This window comes from Chelonia mydas, chromosome 27 (genome assembly GCF_015237465.2).
Source record: "Chelonia mydas isolate rCheMyd1 chromosome 27, rCheMyd1.pri.v2, whole genome shotgun sequence".
Taxonomy (NCBI): Eukaryota; Metazoa; Chordata; order Testudines; family Cheloniidae; genus Chelonia; species Chelonia mydas.
Window position 1 is genome coordinate 6,849,828 of NC_057860.1, and position 20,184 is coordinate 6,870,011.

A 20,184-nucleotide genomic window follows, 5' to 3' on the forward strand; every position below is an offset into this window, starting at 1 on the left:
TTACATCTGAAATTTCAGGATGTTCTAAGTGTGGGGGTCCAGATCCAAAATGGGATCATGCGGGAGGGGGAGGTTTGCAAAGTTGTTGTAGAGAGGGGGTCCCAAGATTGCCACCCTCACTTCTGTGCTGCCTTCAGGGCTGGGCTAAAGAAGGGTCCTGGAGACTAAGGTGGGTAGGTGCCAGGGGTTCTTAGCTGCTAGTCCAGGCCAGTGGAAAATTAAAGCAGAGACCCCTGGCTAATTTGTGGTCCCCTGAGAAAAATGGGTGCCCCATCCCCAGAAGAAGCCCTAGGGGCGGTAGCCCCTACCCGGTCACCCTGAGTCCCAGCAGGAGCTGTGGGGGAAGAAGCCCCAATCCCAGGTGCACTGAGCCCAGCTGCAGGCACTGAAGCCCTGAGCCCAGGCTGGAGACACAGGGGGTGGAAACCTTGAGCCCAGGCTGCCCCAAGCCTCAGCTGGAGCGGCGGGGGGCAGAAGCCTGGAGCCCGGGCTTCCCCAGCTGCAGCTGCCAAGATCAAAAGCCCCCAGCTCCAACAGGAGCCGCCGGGGGAAGAAGCCAGGAGCCGCAGCAAGAGCTGCGGAGGGAAGAAGCCGGGAGCCCAGCTCCTGGGCTGCTCCAGCACAGAAGTGAGTGTGTACCACCTTCATTTTTGTAGTGCCTCTTGAGGTGGGTCTGATCTCCCTACCAAGAGTGGCCGTGCAGGGGAAGGACAACTCCTGTCCTTCCCCAGCCTGGCCAGACTAGCAGCTAGGAGCCCGAGGCTCCCAGCAGCATGGGGAGACCAGATTTCATGGGGAAGGGCAGATTTCACAGTCCATGACATGTTTTTCACAGCTCTGAAATTGGCAGGGCCTTAGCTATATCCCATGCAGGTTCTGGGGTGGCTGAGGAGGCAGTATTTGCTACTCAGCTTCCTGGGTCCATCAATATTCTATCTGGAGTCCAGGGAGATTACTGATGAACTCAGGAAGCTGAAAGCGCATACCACCTCCTCAGCCACCCCGGAACCTGCATGGGGCATAATAAAACAAAAACTTCCCCCGACAAACCGCGCAACCGGGGGTCCGGCAAATACCCGCTGCCCATATGCCCATCTCTTTTATCTTTGGCCATTTCGACATCATTTCTCCAACCTCCTTTCAGTAGCTGGGTTGTATTGTAGTACCTAAATTTGTCTGAGATGATAGAAACCTAGCTACAGATTGCAGTGCCTGTTACTAATGACATTATGCTAGTCAGTCCAGTGGTATTTTATCCCATGGAAATTGTTGTATCCTTTTGGATGTGTTGGTTTTGTCTTTGAGCTTTGGCTGTTTCAAGGTTGAGCTTGAATCTAGTGCTCTCATGAACAAGTATAATTAGATGTAAAATACCTTTCGCATTATGATTGCTCAGGACTAAATGATATATTTATTTGGCATCACTGTGACATGAAGATAATAGACAAAGTTATGGAGAGACAACTGTTTGAGTACTTAGATGTTTCAGATCTTCTTGACCCTTAGCCATCTGAGTACAGATGTGGATATGAGACGCAAATCTCACTGGTAGAGCTGGAAAATTATCTCCTTCTGTGTGGTCCCATCTTATTTTCCCTTCTGTTCAACATATATATGAGGTTGTGAGGTGGTATAGGTTTCAGTTTTTCAGCATGCTGATGATTCCCGGCTGAGGGAACTGGGCTTATTTAGTTTGCTGAAGAGAAGAGTGAAGGGGGATTTGATAGCAGCCTTCAACTACCTGAAGGGGCATTCCAAAGAAGATGGAGCTAGGCTGTTTTCAGTGGTGGCAGATGACAGAACAAGGAACAATGACCTCAAGTTGCAGTGCGGGAGGTCTAGGTTGGATATTAGGAAACACTATTTTACTAGGAGAGTGGTGAAGCACTGGAATGGGTTACCTAGGGAGGCGGTGGAATCCCCATCCTTAGAGGTTTTTAAGGCCCGGCTTGACAAAGCCCTGGCTGGGATGGTTTAGTTGGGGTTCGTCCTCCTTTGAGCAAGGGGTGGACTAGATGACCTTCTGAGGTCTCTTCCAACCCTAATCTTCTATGATTCTATGATTCTGTTCACCTCTATCTCACCTGATCCCGCCACTGTTGTTGAACACAGCAGTGTTTGGAAGAAATTGGGTCATGCATGAGAGCTAGCACATATGAAACTTGAGGTGATGTTGGAAGGCTGGGAAGAACAATAGTAGCTCTCATTTGTGATTTGTGTTTGCAAATCTGGTGGTTGAGTTGTATCCTAGCTGCTGTTACACAGTCATATAGACAGCAGAGGCCAGAAACATATTTGACCATCCACAATATTAGGAGGTTGTAGCATTTGTTTTGGCTGATGACTTTGTCACCACAGGATTGGATTTTACCGCAGTGAGTTCTGCTCAATGGGGCTACACCTCAAGTCAGTATGAAAACTGATGCTAGTTTAAAACACCTTCTGAACAAGTAGTGGTTCTCAGTACTCCAGGAGCTGAACTGGCTGCTGATTGGTTTCTTCCAAGTAGAATTGAGGATGTTGGTTTTCACCTATGAAGCCTTAATGCTTTGGCATCTGCCTGCATGAGAGCCCACCTCTCCTCATGACATGTCACTGTAGCTGTGATCATTGGAGATGCTCAAATTAGCGTCCCCTTGATTTGAAAGACATGAGGCTCGTAGTAGAGAATTAACCATGAGGGGCCCTTAGTTTTGGAACCATCTTTTCAAATAATCTGGGATGTTTTACTTTTATGGGAAGAGGTCAAGAAAGAAATACATGAGATTCCCACCTCCAGGAGCTTCCCAGTAAACCTCAGTGATGATTTACAGTGCTTTCTATTATTCCATTTCCTGTTGCAGTGATCCCTCTCTCTCCTGTGGGGAGTGGGGCCCCTCTTCCTCGTTGTATTGGGCAGTAACCATTGGGTTCGGGTCACACCGGTGAGGCCAAGCCATAAGTAGTCTATAGTTCTGGGCCCATGTAATTAGTCTGCTGCTCTTGTTCCCACCCTTGAGCGGGGCAGTGCACTGAGTAGTCTTAAGCGTACAGCCCCGCAGCTGGGGCTGACAGTAATTAACAGTCTGGAGCTCTAGTCCTTTGCGCGGTGCCGAGCTGGGAGCAGGCTGTAGCCTAAGCCTCCTGGCCAAGGCAGCCAGCAAACACACAGTCTCGGGGTTCAGGTAGGGATGAGCAGGAATGAGCACCCACACAGTCTAGGGGCTCCAGAAGGGGTGAGCACCTACACAGTCTAAGGGCTCCGGAAGGGGGAAGCCCCCACTGAATCTAGCGTCCTAGCTTGACGGACGGTAGATCCACAAAAAGAACAGGAGTACTTGTGGCATCTTAGAGACTAACAAATTTATTAAAGCATAAGCTTTCGTGGGCTACAGCCCACTTCATCAGATGAATAGAATGGAACATCTAGTAAAAAGATATATATATATATATATATATATGTACAGAGAAGGTGGAAGTTTCCATACAAACTGTAAGAGGCTAATTAATTAAGATGAGCTATTATCAGCAGGAGAAAAAAACTTTTGTATTGATACTCAAGATGGCCCATTTAGACAGTTGACAAGAAGGTGTGAGGATACTTAACATGGGGAAATAGATTCAATATGTGTAATGACCCAGCCACTCCCAGTCTCTATTCAAACCCAAGTTAATGGTATCTAGTTTGCGTATTAATTCAAGCTCTGCAGTTTCTCGGTGGAGTCTGTTTCTGAAGCTTTTCTGGTGCAGAATTGCCACCCTTAAGTCTTTTACTGAGTGGCCAGAGAGGTTGAAGTGTTCTCGTACTGGTTTTTGAATGTTATGATTCCTGATGTCAGATTTGTGTCCATTTATTCTTTTGCGTAAAGACTGTCCGGTTTGGCTAATGTACATGGCAAAGGGGCATTGCTGGCACATGATGGCATATATCACATTGGTAGATGTGCAGGTGAACGAGCCCCTGATGGCATGACTAATGTGATTAAGTCCTATGATGGTGTCACTTGAATAAATATGTGGACAGAGTTGGCATCAGGCTTTGTTGCAAGAATAGGTTCCTGGGTTAGTGTTTTTGGTGTGTGGTTGCTGGAGAGTACTTGCTTCAGATTGGGGGGCTGTCTGTCTCCCAAGATTTGTGAGAGTGATGGGTCGTCCTTCAGGATAGGTTGTAGTTCTTTGATGATGTGCTGGAGAGGTTTTAGTTGGGGGCTGAAGGTGACAGCTAGTGGCATTCTGTTATTTTCTTTGTTGGGCCTGTCCTGTAGTAGGTGACTTCTGGGTACTCTTCTGGCTCTGTCAATCCGTTTTTTCACTTCAGCAGGTGGGTATTATAGTTTTAAGAATGCTTGATAGAGATCTTGTAGGTGTTAGTCTCTGTCTGAGGGACTGGAGCAAATGTGGTTGTATCTTAGAGCTTGACTGTAGACAATGGATCGTGTGGGGTGTCCTGGGTGGAAGCTGGAGGCATGTAGGAAAGTATAGCGGTCAGTAGGTTTCCGATATAGGGTGGTGTTTATGTGACCATAGCTTATTAGCACAGTCATGTCCAGGAAATGGACTGCTTGTGTGGATTAGTCCAGGCTGAGGTTGATGGTGGGATGGAAATTGTTGAAATCATGGTGGAATTCCTCAAGGGCTTCTTTTCCATGGGTCCAGATGATGAAGATGTCATCAATGTAGCACAAGTAGAGTAGGGGCGTTAGGGGACGAAAGCTAAGGAAGTGTTGTTCTAAGTCAGCCATAAAAATGTTGGCATACTGTGGGGCCATGCAGGTACCCATAGCCCGTGCCATTGATTTGAAGGTATATATTGTCCCCAAATGTGAAATAGTTGTGGGTGAGGACAAAGTCACAAAGGTCAGCCAACAGGTTTGACGTGACATTATCGGGGATACTGTTCCTGATAGCTTGTAGTCCATCTTTGGGTGGAATGTTGGTGTAGAGGCTTTCTACATCCATAGTGGCCAGGATGGTGTTTTCTGGAAGATCACCGATGGACTGTAGTTTCCTCAGGAAGTCAGTGGTGTCTCGAAGATAGCTGGGAGTGCTGGTAGCGTAGGGCCTGAGGAGAGAGTCCACATAGCCAGACAGTCCTGCTGTTAGGGTGCCAATGCCTGAGATGATGGGGCGTCCAGGATTTCCAGGTTTATGGATCTTGGGTAGCAAATAGAATACCCCTGGTCGGGGTTCTAGACATGTGACTGCACAGATCTGTTCCTGTGCTTTTTCAGGGAGTTTCTTGAGCAGATGGTGTAGTTTCTTTTGGTAATCCTCAGTGGGATCAGAGGATAATGGCCTCTAAAATGTGGAGTTAGAGAGCTGCCGAGCAGCCTCTTGTTCATATTCCAACTTATTCATGATGACGACAGCAGCTCCCGGCCTATTGCGGGGAGTCGACCGCCCCAGGAGTGGGTTGGCAGGGGTAGGGTGTCGCGGGCCTGCCCAACTTCACCGCCTCTCAGCCCAGGGCCCTAACAGTGCCGGAGTGATTTGCGACTGGGTCAGCGGGGATTCAGCCGCAACACGCTGACCTAGAAGCAGTCAGCCGCATAGCCAGACTAGCGTTGGCTGCTCCTGAGCTACTTCCTACCTCCCGGGAATCCACAGGTCCTCTGGCTCCTCTGGCTCCTCTGTGGACGGTAGTCCCAGCAACTCCCGATCTGGGTCCATCTCCTCCAGAGGCAGGGTGCTGCAGGGCACAGATTCAGCTCCTGGGTGCTGCACAGCGCGAAGGCATCCATCTCCTTCCCAAGCTCCTGCTCAACTGAGCTGCAGAGCCCTCCCTTTATACTTCCTGTCCAGCCCCGGTACTTCTGGTGAGGGGGGCAGGGCAGGCTTTGCTTCGCCCACCAGGGGGAGCGTAGTGATCCCTTACTCTCCAGTCCAGAGGGATCCGCCTTGCTACACCTGTCCAGTCCAAAGCTGTGCTAACATACAGGGTTGCTTGGTGATGAAGACAAATGCCCATCGCTACTCACCCTGAGATCACCTGTTCTTACTTGTGATAGGAAGTCAGAATTTGAGCCTAGCTCCCTGAAGGCTAAAGTTATTGCAGTAGCTTAATGGACCACTTCGTAAATCAACAGAATGTCTATATTTAGTCATTCTTTGTCTTTATTACACTAGACACTTGTGACCATTCACTGTCTCTGTTAGATTTCTGGTTTGCTACTTGGAAGGGCCCCATTGCAGCCTTTGGAAAGAGCGTTACAGTGTGTTTTTATTCCTTAACATTGCCTGCATGCATGTTTCTCTGTCTTTCTCTCTGTGTATATACAAGGAAAAAGTAAATCTCGGCAACTTGGCAAAGTTTAGCTCTTGGCCTAATGTTTTCCAAATGTAAACTTTTATTTTATAACAGTATTGCTGCCTGAATGCAAAGAAAATTTGTCTCATCGGGTATATCTCTAGAATATTTTATTTATATATATTGACTTTGCATTTGTCAGTCTTACCAGCTCAGCCAGTTAACTCAGTCAAAGGCCTGCAGTGTTACTCAGCAACTTTATCTGCCACTTAACCCCTAATATAACAAACCTCCATATGTGTTTATGGTTGTAATCTTGAAAAGACATGTTCATCGTTTTCAAGAGAACTGGTGGACACAAGGTCCATATTTAGTGGCATACCAGTGTTCCCACTGTGAGAAGAGATTCTTCAAAGGCATGAAAGGGGTTAAAAAGTGTCATATTCCTGAAGCAATTTAGGTGAAAGTTTTCTTCTAAGGAAGTGAGCAGTTCAGAGAGCTCCCAGAAGCCTATTGCTGCATGCTCTGTTGAAAAGTCCTGTTTCAGGATCAACCTCTAGAAGGAAGTTTTGCTCTTTAACATTAATTTAATATAAAAATATGTTTTCCTATAGATTCCAGAACTTATTAGTAGTACTAGTATTAGGATAGCACCCATAACTGTTGTAGGCACTGTCCATGCTCATAACTTGTTCCCAATGTAAGAAGATTGTTCTAGATTTGATTTTGACAAATAGGGAGGAACTGGTTGAAAATTTGAAAGTGTAAGGCAGCTTGGGTGAAAGTGATCATGAAATGAGAGAGTTCATGATTCTAAGGAATGATAGGAGGGAAAACAGCAAAATGAAGATAATGGATTTCAAGAAGGCAGACTTCAGCAGACTTAGAGAGGTGGTAGGTAAGATCCCATGGGAAGCAAGTCTAAGGGGAAAAACAGAGTTGGCAGTTTTTCAGAGAAATTATTATTAGGGCACAAGAGCAAACTATTGCACTGCGTAGGAAAGATAGGAAGTTAAGCAAGAGACTACCTTGGGTTAACCAGGAGATCTTCAATAATCTGAAACTCAAAAAAGGGTCCTACAAAAATTGGAAACTAGGTCAAGTTACAAATGATGAATATAAACAAATAACATAAGTATGTAGGGACAAAATTAGAAAGGCCAAGGCGCAAAATGAGATTAAACTAGCTAGAGACGTAAAGGGTAACAAGAAAATGTTCTACAAATACATTAGAAGCAAGAGGAAGACCTAGGACACGGTGGGCCCATTACTCAATGAGCGGGGAAAGACAATAATAGAAAATGTAGAAACGGGAGATGTGCTGACGTTTTTGTTTCGGTTTTCACCAAAAAGGTTAGTAGTGATTGGATGTGTAACATAGTGAACACCACTGAAAATGAGGTAGGATGTGAGGCTCAAACAGAGAAAAAACAAGTTAAAAAATTACATAAACAAGTTAGATGTCTTCAAGTTGCCAGAGTCTGATGAAATACATCCTAGAGTACTCAAGGAGCTGATTGAGGAGGTATCAGTGCTATTAGCAATTATCTTCAAAAACTAATGGAAGATGGGAGAGATTCCAGAGGACTGGAAGAGGGCAGATATAGTGCCAATCTACACAAAAGGGAATAAGTACAACCCAGTGAATAACAGACCAGTCAGCTTAACTTCAGTACCAAGAAAGATAATGGAGCAAATAATCAAGCAATTAATTTGCAAACACCTTGAAGATAAGGTGATAAGCAACAGTTAGCATGGATTTGTCAAGAATAAATCATGGCAAACCAACCTGATAACTTTCTTTGGCAGGGTAACGAGTCTTGTGGATGGGGCGAAGCGGTAGATGTGGTAAATCTTGACTTTAGTAAGGCTTTTGATATTGTCTCGCATGACCGTCTCATAAACAAACTAGGGAAATACAACTTAGATGGAGCTACTATAAGGTGGGTGCATAACTGGTTGGAAAACCATTCCCAGTGAATAGTTATCAGTGGTTCACAGTCAAGCTGGAAGGGCATAGTGAGTGGGGTCCCCAGCACAGGCGCTGACTTCTAATTTTCCCTGAGGGTGCTCAACCCCTGCTCAGCCCAGGCCCCATCCCCACTCCACCCCCAGCCCCACCCCGACTCCACCCCTTCCCCCAAGACCCCTTCCCACCCCACTCTACCCCCACCCTGCTTCTTCCTTCCCCCTCCCCTGAGTGCACCCCGTCCCCACTCCTCCCCCTCCCTCCCAGCGTCTCCTACATGCTGCGGAACCGCTGTTCTGGAGCATGCAGAAGGCACTGAGAGGGAGGGGGAGGAGTTGATCTGTAGGGGCTGCTGGCAGGCGCGAGTGGGGTGGGAGGGAGGGGAGCTTCACTGCCGGTGAGTGCTAAGCACCTGCTAATTTTTCTCCAGGGGTGCTCCAGCCCTAGAGCAACCATAGAGTCTGCACCTTCCCAGTTCTGTTCAATATCTTCATAAATTAATTAGATAATGGCATTAGAGAGTACACTTATAAAGTTTGTGGACGACAGCAAGGTGGAAGGGGTTGCAAGTGCTTTGGAGGATAAGATTATAATTCAAAATGATCTGGACAAATTGGAGAAATGCTCTGAAATAAATAGGATAAAATTCAATAAGGATAAATGCACCATATTCCACTTAGGAAGAACAATCAGTTGCGCACGTATAAAATGGAAAATGACTGCCTAGGAAGGAGTACTGTGGAAAGGGATCTGAGGGTTATAGTTGACCACAAGTTAAATATCAGTCAACACCGTAACACTGATGCAAAAAAAGCAAACATCATTCTGTGATGTATTAGCAGGGGTGTTGTAAGCAAGACATGAGAAGTAATTCTGCTCTACTCCGCGCTGATTAGGCCTCAGTTGGAGTATTATGTACAGTTCTGGGTGCCACATTTCTGGAAAGATATGGACAAATTGGAGAAAATTCAGAGAAGAGCAACAAAAAATGATTCAAGGTCTAGAAAACATGATCTATGAGGAAAGATTGAAAAAATCGGGTTTATTTAGTCTGGAGAAGACTGAGAGTGGACCTGATAACAGCTTTCAAGTACACAAAAGGTTGTTATAAGGAGGAGGGTGAAAAATTGTTCTTATTAATCTCTGAGGTTAGGACAAGAAGCAATGGGCTTAAATTGCAGTAAGGGAGGTTTAGGCTGGACATTAGGAAAAACTTTGTAAGTGTCAGGGTGGTTAAGCACTGGAATAAATTGCCTAGGGAGGTTGTGGAATCCCTGTCATTGGCGATTTTTAAGAACAGGTTAGACAGACCCTTGTCAGGAATGGTCTAGTTGTTATGTCATCCTGCCTTCAATGCAGAGGATTAGACTATTTGACTTCTTGAGATCCCTTCCAGTCCTACACTTCTATGATTCTATGACCAACAGCATGTGAAAGATGGGGAAGAGGAACGTAACATTAATGTGTACCTTTTTTATATATGTTATAAACCTTTGGATTTTTTGTTTTTATTACATGTATATCAACTATATTTCCCCTTCCACAGTGCTGTTTCCAATTTCTTGTTGGTGTAACAGGAGGATACAAAGAAGGTATTGATTGGCCTTATGGATCAGTTCAGGGATAGTACCCCATGAAGAGATGACAGTATGGAAGTGGGCACTAAGTGGAAGCAGAAATAAGTGAATATCATTGGTGGAGTGTTGGGACAAGGGTGATGCAATACTAGACAAGAACAGATAAATAGAGAATGATAGAGGCCTTGAAGCTATGGAAATGAAGCATAAATTTGGTATGATGGAAAAAAGGAGTCAGTGGAGCGATTCAGAGAAAGTAAACAAAAGTGAAACATCTTTGTCCTGTGTGGTTTTGTCTTTGTAACTGCGGCAGACTTTCATCCCACAGTCTGGGAAAGGGCCAATTGCTAAACAGTAAAACCTGAAACAACTTGTTGGTAAATTTGAAAGGTAAGGTGTGCATACTTACAATGGAATCTTATGGATGATGGCATAACCGTAAAAATGTTTAATGTAATTAAATTCAGTACTGTGGTAGTTTGATGTACTATTTAAAGTTATTTAACTTTCTTACTTGATTTCCAAGGAGAAAGTATTGTTCATAACATTATCACTACCATGCATCGCCCTCAAGACCTAACACTAAGTCTGCATGGAGGCTGAATTGCCTATTACTCTTTCCAGATAGGAGGGTAAGCAGTTGGGGAAGCATCTGGAGAAACACAACATCGAGCTTTTTTCCTACGGACCTTAGTTGCTGTTCAGTTATTTATTTGTGCATTTTGTGTAACGGCTATTGCTGAGGCACCTGGGAGCCATAACCCATCAAACGAGCAAAACAATCTCAACTGGAGACAGTTAGTTTAAACGAATGAGGTATAGATTCTGTCTGTATGTCATTCTCCAGAGTTCCACCTAAATCTGCTTCCATGTACGGTCCTCCTTTACAACTCTTCATGGTTTTCCTTAAAATATGCAATACAGGCACTGAAGGTTCATGTGGCCATTTTCATTTGCATCTTGACATACAAATTATCAAACTGAGTGCAATTTTAAATTCCTAAGCCATGGCTCAAATCTTTTACAGCTTTCTGTTTGACTTAATTATACATAAGGCTTCTATTTGTCAGGGTTTATTAATTTCATTTTTTTCAGGATTTATTTTAGCAATTTTTACGTTTCATGTAGAAGTCAAAAAAATCAAGGTTTTTCAGGGCTTTTTCTTTGTATATACTGTAATGAGTAATAAATAAAAGACAAATTATCCCATCATGTATAGCATAAATGCTAACATGGGAGTTAGGTGGGTGTACACAAAGGGAGAATTTGGCCTTGCAGTGTTCCATAAAATAGTACAGTCCTTTGGAATACAGACCTGCTTAAATCATAGTCATGATTTTTTATACAATTTTAGTGCAACGTGGTTTCCATGTAATCAGGTTCCACTGTAAATTTTAAAATACTGTAATTGAACTTGGAAAGAGAATGTAAATGTTTGATAGAGTAATTAAGTAGTGATATCCCTGTCCAGGATTAGCCTCTGATGGAAATATTCAGATTATTGCAGAAGAAAGCAGAGGGGCCTTGCTATTACTGCTATAATAATACATGCTTAATTAAGTAATAATATAATTCCCTTTGGCTAATAATATTATTCATTACTAAGTGATAATAATAATAAAGTGATAATATCCCTCCCCTAAAGGTCAGAAAAGCATTTTCCAAGGAAGCAAGATTTTGTGTCTGACAGATGAAGTTTCCAGCAACGTCCAGAAAACTGATGTTACACTACTTGTTTTACTGTAGGCACGCTGAATATGAGGCCCGCTCCCCTATTCTGATTGGACCACAGAGTCCATTTGCATCGTTATGTTGTATATTGTAGGAAATGGTGAGAAAGTCAAAAAAAAAAAAAAGCCCCATTCAATTACATCATGTAATGGCAGACAGCTAAAAAGTGACAAGTTTTTAAAGTGCTTCTATACCAATGCTAGAAGTCCAAATAATAAGATGGGTGAACTAGAGTGCCTCGTATTAAATGAGGATATTGATATAATAGACATCACAGAAACTTGGTGGAATGAGGATAATCAATGGGACACAGTAATACCAGGGTACAAAATATATCGGAAGGACAGAACTGGTTGTGCTGGTGGGGAAGTGGCACTATATGTGAAAGAAAGCATAGAATCAAATGAAGTAAAAATCTTAAATGAATCAAACTGTACCACAGAATCTCTGTGGATTGTAATTCCATGCCTGAATGATAAGAATATAGCAGTAGGGATATATTACAGGCCACCTGACCAGGATGGTGATAGTGACTGTGAAATGCTCAGGGAGATTAGAGAAGCTATTAAAATAAAAAAACCTCAATAATAAAGGGGGATTTCAATTATCCCCATATTGACTGGGTTCATATCACCTCAGGAAGGGATGCAGAGATAAAGTTTCTTGACACCTTATATTACTGCTTCTTGGAGCAGCTAATCTTGGAACCCACAAGAGGAGAGGCAATTCTTGATTTATTCCTAAATGGAGCACAGGATCAGGTCCAAGAGGTGACTATAGCTGGACCGCTTGGTAATAGTGACCATAATATAATTAAAAAGAAAAGGAGTACTAGTGGCACCTTAGTGGAAATCTATCAACTTCATGAAAAAACTCATACAGATACAGACAGACATCATCTTCCTTTCCAAATGCAAACAGATGGACATTGTACCATTTTTTTCTAATCTAAGGTGCCACTAGTACTCCTTTTCTTTTTGTGACTACAGACTAACACGGTTGCTACTCTGAAACCTGTCATAATATAATTAAATCTAACATCCCTGTGGCGGGGAAAACACCACTGCAGCCCAACACTGCAGCATTTAATTTCAGAAATGGGAACGACACAAAAATGAGGAGTTAGTTAAACAGAAGTTAAAAGGTTCAGCACCAAAAGTAAAATCCCTGCAAGCTGCATGGAAACTTTTTAAAGACACCCTAATAGAGGCTCAATTTAAATGTATACCCCAAATTAAAAAACATAGTAAGAGAACCAAAAAAGAGCCACCATGGCTAAACAACGAAGTAAAAGAAGCAGTGAGCAGCAAAAAGGCATCCTTTAAAAAGTGGAAATTAAATCCTAATGAGGAAAATAGAAAGGAGCATAAACTCTGGCAAATGAAATGTAAAATATCATTAGAAAGGCCAAAAAAGGATTTGAAGAACAGCTAGCCAAAAACTCAAAAAGTAATAGCAAAGAAAATTTTAAGTACAGTACATCAGAATCAGGAAGCCTGCTAAACAACCAGTGGGGCCACTGGACAATCGAGATGCTAAAGGAGCACTCAAGGACGATAAGGCCATTGTGGAGAAACTAAATGAACTCTTTGCATCGGTCTTCACGGCTAAGGATGTGAGGGAGATTCCCAAACCTGACGAATTCTTTTTTGGTGACAAATCTGAGGAACTGTCCCAGATTGAACAAGGAGTCGGTGGCACTTTAAAGACTAACAGATTTATTTGGGCATAAGCTTTCGTGGGTAAAAACCCACTTCTTCAGATGTATGGAGTGAAAATTACAGATGCAGGCATTATATATTGACACATGAAGAGAAGGGAGTTACCTGACAAGTGGAGAGCCAGTGTTGACAGGGCCAATTCGATCAGGATGGATGTAGTCCACTCCCAATAATTGATGAGAGGGTGTCAATTTCAGGCGAGGCAAAGCTGCTTTTGTAATGAGCCAGCCACTCCCAGTCCCTATTCAAGTCCCAGACAGGGACTGGGAGTGGCTGGCTCATTACAAAAACTGCTTTGCCTCACCTGGAATTGACACCTCCTAATCAATTATTGGGAGTGGACTACATCCACCCTGATCGAACTGGCCCTGTCAACACTGGTTCTCCACTTGTCAGGTAACTCCCTTCTCTTCATGTGTCAGTATATAATGCCTGCATCTGTAATTTTCACTCCATGCATCTGAAGAAGTGGGTTTTTACCCATGAAAGTTTATGCCCAAATAAATCTGTTAGTCTTAAAGGTGCCACCGAACTCCTTGTTGTTTTTGTGGATACTGACTAACATGGCTACCCCCGATACTTGTCCCAGATTGAAGTGTCATTAGAGGAGGTTTTGGAACAAATAGATAAACTAAGCAGTAATAAGTCACCAGGACCAGATGGTATTCACCCAAGAGTTCTGAAGAAACTCAGATGTGAAATTGCAGGACTACTAACTGTCATCTCTAACCTGTCATTTAAATCAGCTTCTGTACCAAATGACTGGAGGATAGCTAATGTGACGTCAGTTTTTAAAAAGGGCTCCAGAGGAGACCCCGGCAATTACAGGCCTGTAACCCTGACTTCAGTACTGGGCAAACTGGTTGAAAATATAGGAAAGAATAAAATTGTCAGACACATAGATTAACATAATTTTTGGGAAATAGTCAACATGGTTTTTGTAAAGGGAAATCATGCCTCACCAATCTACTCAAATTCTTTAAGGGGGGGTCAACAAGCATGTGGACAAGGGGGATCCAGTGGATATAGTGTATTTAGATTTTCAGAAAGCATTTAATAAGGTCCCTCACCAAAGGCTCTTCAGCAAAGTAAGCAGTCATGGAATAAGAGGGAAGGTTCTCTCATGAATTGGTAACTGGTTCAAAGATAGGCAACAAAGGGTAGGAATAAATGGTCAGTTTTCAGAATGGAGAGAGGTAAATAGTGGTGTCCCCCAGGGGTCTGTACTGGGCCCAGTCCTATTTAGCATATTCATAAATGATCTGGAAAAAGGGGTGAACAGTGAGGTGGCAAAATTTGCAGATGATACAAAACTGGTCAAGATAGTAAAGTCCCAGGCAGACTGCGAAGAGCTACAAACGGATCTCTCAAACTGGGTGACTGGGCAACAAAATGGCAGATGAAATTCAATGTTGATAAATGCAAAGTAATGCACATTGGAAAACATAATCCCAACTATACATATGAAATGATGGGGTCTAAATTAGCTGTAACCACTCAAGAAAGATCTTGGAGTCATTGTGGATAGTTCTCTGAAAACATCCACTCAATGTACAGCGACAGTCAAAAAAGCGAACAGAATGTTAGGAATCATTAAAAAACGGATAGAAAATAAGAAAATATCATATTGCCTCTATATTGCCCCTTGAATACTGCTTGCAGATGTGGTCACCCCATCTTAAAAAAAAGATATACTGGAATTGGAAAAGGTTCAGAAAAGAGCAATAAAAATGATTGGGGTATGGAACAGCTGCCATATGAGGAGAGATTAATAAGACTGGGACTTTTCAGCTTGGAAAAGAGACGACTAAGGGGGGATATGATAGAGGTCTATAAAATCATGACTGGTATGGAGAAAGTAAATAAGGAAGTGTTATTTACTCCTTCTCATAACACAAGAACTAGGGGCCACCAAATGAAATTAATAGGCAGCAGGTTTAGAACAAACAAAAGGAAGTATTTATTCACACAACGCACAGTCAACCTGTGGAACTCCTTGCCAGAGGATGTTGTGAAGGCCAAGACTATAACAGGTTTCAAAAAAGAACTAGTTGAATTCATGGAGGATAGGACCATCAATGGCTATTAGCCAGGATGGACAGGGATGGTGTCCCTAGCCTCTATTTGCCAGAAGCTGGGAATGGGCGACAGGGAATGGATCACTTCATGATTACCTGTTCTGTTCATTCCCTCTGGGACACCTGGCATTGGCCGCTGTCAGAAAACAGGATACTGGGCTAGATGGACCTTTGATCTGACCCAGTATGGCCGTTCCTATGTAGTGGCGGTTTAAAGAGGTATTGTTGGGGATCAAGGTGTCATTAACCTAATACAATGTCACTGGGGAAGTTTTTAGTGGGAGGGTCTAATTTGCTAATTTTGGCAGCGTTAAGTGTCCTGTGAGTGGCATTACACCAGTGATTCTCAAACTAGGGGTGCCGCTTGTTCAGGGAAAGTCCCTGGCGGGCCGGGCCAGTTTGTTTACCTGCTGCGTCCGCAGGTTCAGCCGATCACGGCTCCCACTGGCCGTGGTTCACCGCTCCAGGCCAATGGGGGCTACAGGAAGGGCAGCCATCACGTTCCTCTGCCCACGATGCTTCCTGGAGCCCCCATTGGCTGAGAACGGCGAACCGCGGCCACTGGGAGCTGCGATCGGCCGAACCTGTGGACACGGCCGGTAAACAAACGGGCCCGGCCCACTAGGGGCTTTCCCTGAACAAGCGGCGCCCCTAGTTTGGGAACCACTGCATTACAGCATCAAGGGAAGATTTAAATGTTTGTTTTAAATTGATACCAAAATTTAAAAAGCAAAGTTAAATCAGTTTTAAATATGTGTTAATAAATATACTGTCTATGATGTAATAGAGGCAGTCTCAACTCTTGAATTTAATTTGCGTAATCTTAAATAATTACAAAGTTTTTATGCTGCTTTATTTTAACACACATGGGGATATTTTCAAAGACACAAATGGTGGTTAGGCATCTAACTCCCATTCACTTTCAATGGGAGTTAGAGGCTTTCCATATATATCTTTAAAAACCTCCCCCATTGTAGGTATAATTCTGTAGTGTGAAGATGAAGATTACAGCAGCGTGAGTCACGCTGTATGATTAACCTCTCTGTGTGTGGGAATCACCTGCTGCCTTTTTTGGCCACATTATGAAATGTTTTAATTAAAAGATCATTTTAGCAATAAACTCTGAAGATGCAGCTGAGGTCCGTGCCAGTGTATGCTTCGATCTAAATGTTTGCAGGATTATCTGAAGCATTCCAAACTACAGATCTGGTATACATGGTATTAACTACACTGGTTGAATTTTTTTAAAATAAAGTCTGAACACAATTATTGTGCATTCTAGGTCTGTGCTTCCTACATACAAATAAGGCCAAATTTGGATTATGCCTCTAAGCATTCTGGAAACAAGTATCAGGAATGGTTTATATCTTGATTTACAGAGTTGAATAATATGTAAATATGAGCTGAATCCAGACATGGAAGGTAATGTCTGAGAGGGGAGTGATTCTAGACAAAGCCAGGACCTCCCGGGCACTGAGCAGTGCAGAGCAAAGTGCACAGCAAATGCTGGTCACCATGCAGAGCAGCCTATAGGAGGGGATCTAGCAGATGTCGGTCTCCATACCTCTGCACACTGCAGAGGTTTCAACAGTAACTTGTGGAGACAATGGCAATTTAACTATTGTTACATTTCACTGCGTAAAATTATAAATCTTGTTGTTTGTCTTAAAGCAAAGGTCCTAAATATTCTGAGGAATTCTGAATGTAAATGAGTAGGGGGGGGGATCTATTTAGAAAGGTTATGTTTCTGCATATTATAAGTGGATTTTCTTCTTTGAATTGCCTCTGCATATTCCCACTTTTGGGGTGCTCTGGCTGCTGCTTAGACTAGTGGAATCTTCTTGGTAGCAGCGTCCATTGGAGCACTTTTGCGCCCCCTGCCCCTCCCCTCCGGTCTCTGAATGTTCAGGGGTGGGGCTATACAGTGGAGGTATGGCATGACTTGCTAACCCCCTATTTACCTTTCATCGCCTCCCTGAGTCTATAATTGAAATTAGGGCTCAGAGGAAGAGAGGAAGGTGGGTGTGATGTGTGTGCAGAGGTCATTTTGAAGAACCCCAATTACAGGAGAGTAAACTTCATTTCTTGAATTAATTAGATCAGACACTGCATTCCTTTTTCTCCTACCTGTAGTAGCTCAGCAGTGAGCTACTTACATTAAGTCCCATCAGTTTGCTATTTACAGTCTGCTAAGGTTCGTGTAAAAGCGAAACATAAATCTTATTGACTGGCTGGATTCAGTTTTATTCTGTGTGTTGTGTGCTCTTTGAAAAGGCAGTGTTTATTTTTTAATCTTCTGCCTTTCAACTGTATTATTCTAAATCTAATCATACACCAGGCTTAGACTATTCCATGGTTGCAAAAATATGATCTAAAATGTTAGAGGTACAAAGCACATAAAGTTTAGGATTTTTTTGCTGAGTGTCAGGCAGGGGAATCAGATAGATGAGTTAAATCTTTTACAATTCTGATTTTTAAAGATTTTTTGGCAAGAATGGAAAAAAATAACATCTCTATTATAACATCTTTTCTATTAATAGAAATGACATAATAGGCAAGGAACAGCATTTTATGTTTTATTGTACCAATTTATTAAAGCCATATATTTACACTGTATTGTGGATATTCACATTTCTGTATTCATTGCTTGCACTGATGTGAAGCAACAAAACAAAAACAATGGCTGGCAGATTCTTGGTGTTTGAGGATTGGTTGCCCTCTCTCCACCCTTGGCCAAGAATGCTCTCCACAGAAGTGCAGAAAGAGCCCCTTGGAGAGGGGGCTTAAAGCTGCATTATGCTCTTTGAAAAGGAGTACTTGAGGCACCTTAGAGACTAACAAATTTATTTGAGCATAAGCTTTCGTGAGCTACAGCTCACTTCATCGGATGCATCGTATGAAGTGAGCTGTAGCTCACGAAAGCTCATGCTCAAATAAATTGGTTAGTCTCTAAGATGCCACAAGTACTCCTTTTCTTTTTGCGAATACAGACTAACACAGCTGCTACTCTGAAACCTGTCATTATGCGCTTTGCATCAGTTAAGGTGCATTCCAGGCTTTTCACTCCAGCAGCAAGATTTGCAGTATAGATCATGTATTTTCAAGGTCAGCAGGGCTTGTTTGAAAGGAGGATCTCTCTGAGATCATTAGGGTAATAGATAGTAAATGGGAAAATTGTCAAGGCAGGTTAATTGTAAAGCCTAATGATTTTGATGTTAGCCCTTTAGAATGAGGAAAAACACCCTTGGCCCTATGTCTGCGCTAAAGTGCTTTAATTTTTTCCCCTGGAGAGCTGAATTGAGCATCTTGTGCATTTAAAAGCAACCTGTGATAAATTATTCCCTTTGTGAAAAAAATCAGCTTTCAGAATCCTGCTATAACATTGGACTGCAGCAAGGGAGTTATACAGTAAATCTGCAGATAATGGTTCATGCTGCTCCTTCCCCCATAAGCCTTTATGAAATATTGCCGACAAGCAAACATTTAAATGCTCAGAATTAAATGAATGAGCAAACATTCCTTGGCATCTGTCAGAATGGAGGAGGGGTAGTTCGTTTTTAAAAAATTAGAAAGTATGCATCAAGCCCTTCTGCAATGGCTTCTCTACACAGAGGCCAGCAATTGATCCTGTAGCACAAGTGGGAGTGTTCTGAACCAGGACTGAGAAGAGCTAGGTTAAAACCCTGTTGCTGATGACCTAGGTAGGGGGATGTCATGTTTTATGTAGTTTTCACAGTAAGAAGATATCTTTAAAACTGGTTTTGTACTTTAAAAACTATGACAATCTGTAAATCATAGTATGAATCACCAGATAACTGGTATTGGATGAAATATCAATGTGTCACTTGTCTTGCTTTGCTGATGTTACATATTGGTCGGTTTGAAGGTGAAGAGGTAGGTTTCACACAGGCAGGGACAGGGGATCCAGAGGAAAGGAGAGCATGGTAAACAGACCTGCTGCTGCTCCTTGCTGTCTCCATTTTCAGAAACCTCTGAGAGGCTGTTGTGTGTTTCAGGAAAAGAGTGACTACACAGAGTCCTTCTTGGAGGTTATCTCCAGCTGACAGGTTTTGTGGTTAATGCAAAATATGGTGGTTTGCTGTTTGACTACTTACTTTCAGTAACCCTTACATGGAGATGAAATGTTGTAGACATAAAAAACTTAATGAAGTTGCAGCCTCTCATTCTCTTTAGTAAAGTCGACACAGTCAGGAGTGGCTTCAGCTGCACTGTTTCTCCCTCTGATTGCCAGGCAGGTGCACTTCCACTTCTCCCTGTCTCCCCCTCCCTGACCGTGGGGACCTGTGCTGAGGAACACCAACCCTGGATAAAAACTAGGAAATTAACACAAGCACATACTAGGTTTCATGACAGAGAAGATCGCATCACAACCAACCTTGTCTACTTAAATCAGAAGTTAAGGGAAATGTCTCCGGCATTCCTTGCGCTTTATATAGCATCCAGCAGTGTTGGTGACATGCTCCACTATTCCATAAGACTTTCACTTCCATCTCCAAGATAGTGAAAAAGTAATATGTATCCCAACTTCATCAAACCTGTCCTCTCAAATAAAACCTTCACAGCAACCTCGGCAATGTTAGAGCGGATTAATTTCCCAAATACAGGGCATGTGTGACAGTCAGATGTGCTGATCTGTTGATTGATACAAGGGGGTAGAAGGTTTACTCTTTTCTGTTAATGTAAGACAGGAAGATTTATGCCTCTTACTTCATGGATTATTTGATACTAAAATAGCAACTTTCTTAGACATAAAAACATTAGTTTGTGGTTTCTTGGTTATAATTTTTCTCCAAAAATTGTTGTAAAGATTGCCTAGCTGTAGAGGAGGATGGATACAAAAAACAGTACCAGTTAAAAATGC

General features: G+C 42.9%; 1 protein-coding gene across 8 annotated transcripts in view; it reads left to right on the forward strand.

The window, feature by feature from the left end:
* The window catches only part of TANC2 (tetratricopeptide repeat, ankyrin repeat and coiled-coil containing 2), a 675,729-nt gene that overhangs the window by 542,331 nt on the left and 113,214 nt on the right, over positions 1-20,184 (forward strand). The window lies entirely within an intron of this gene.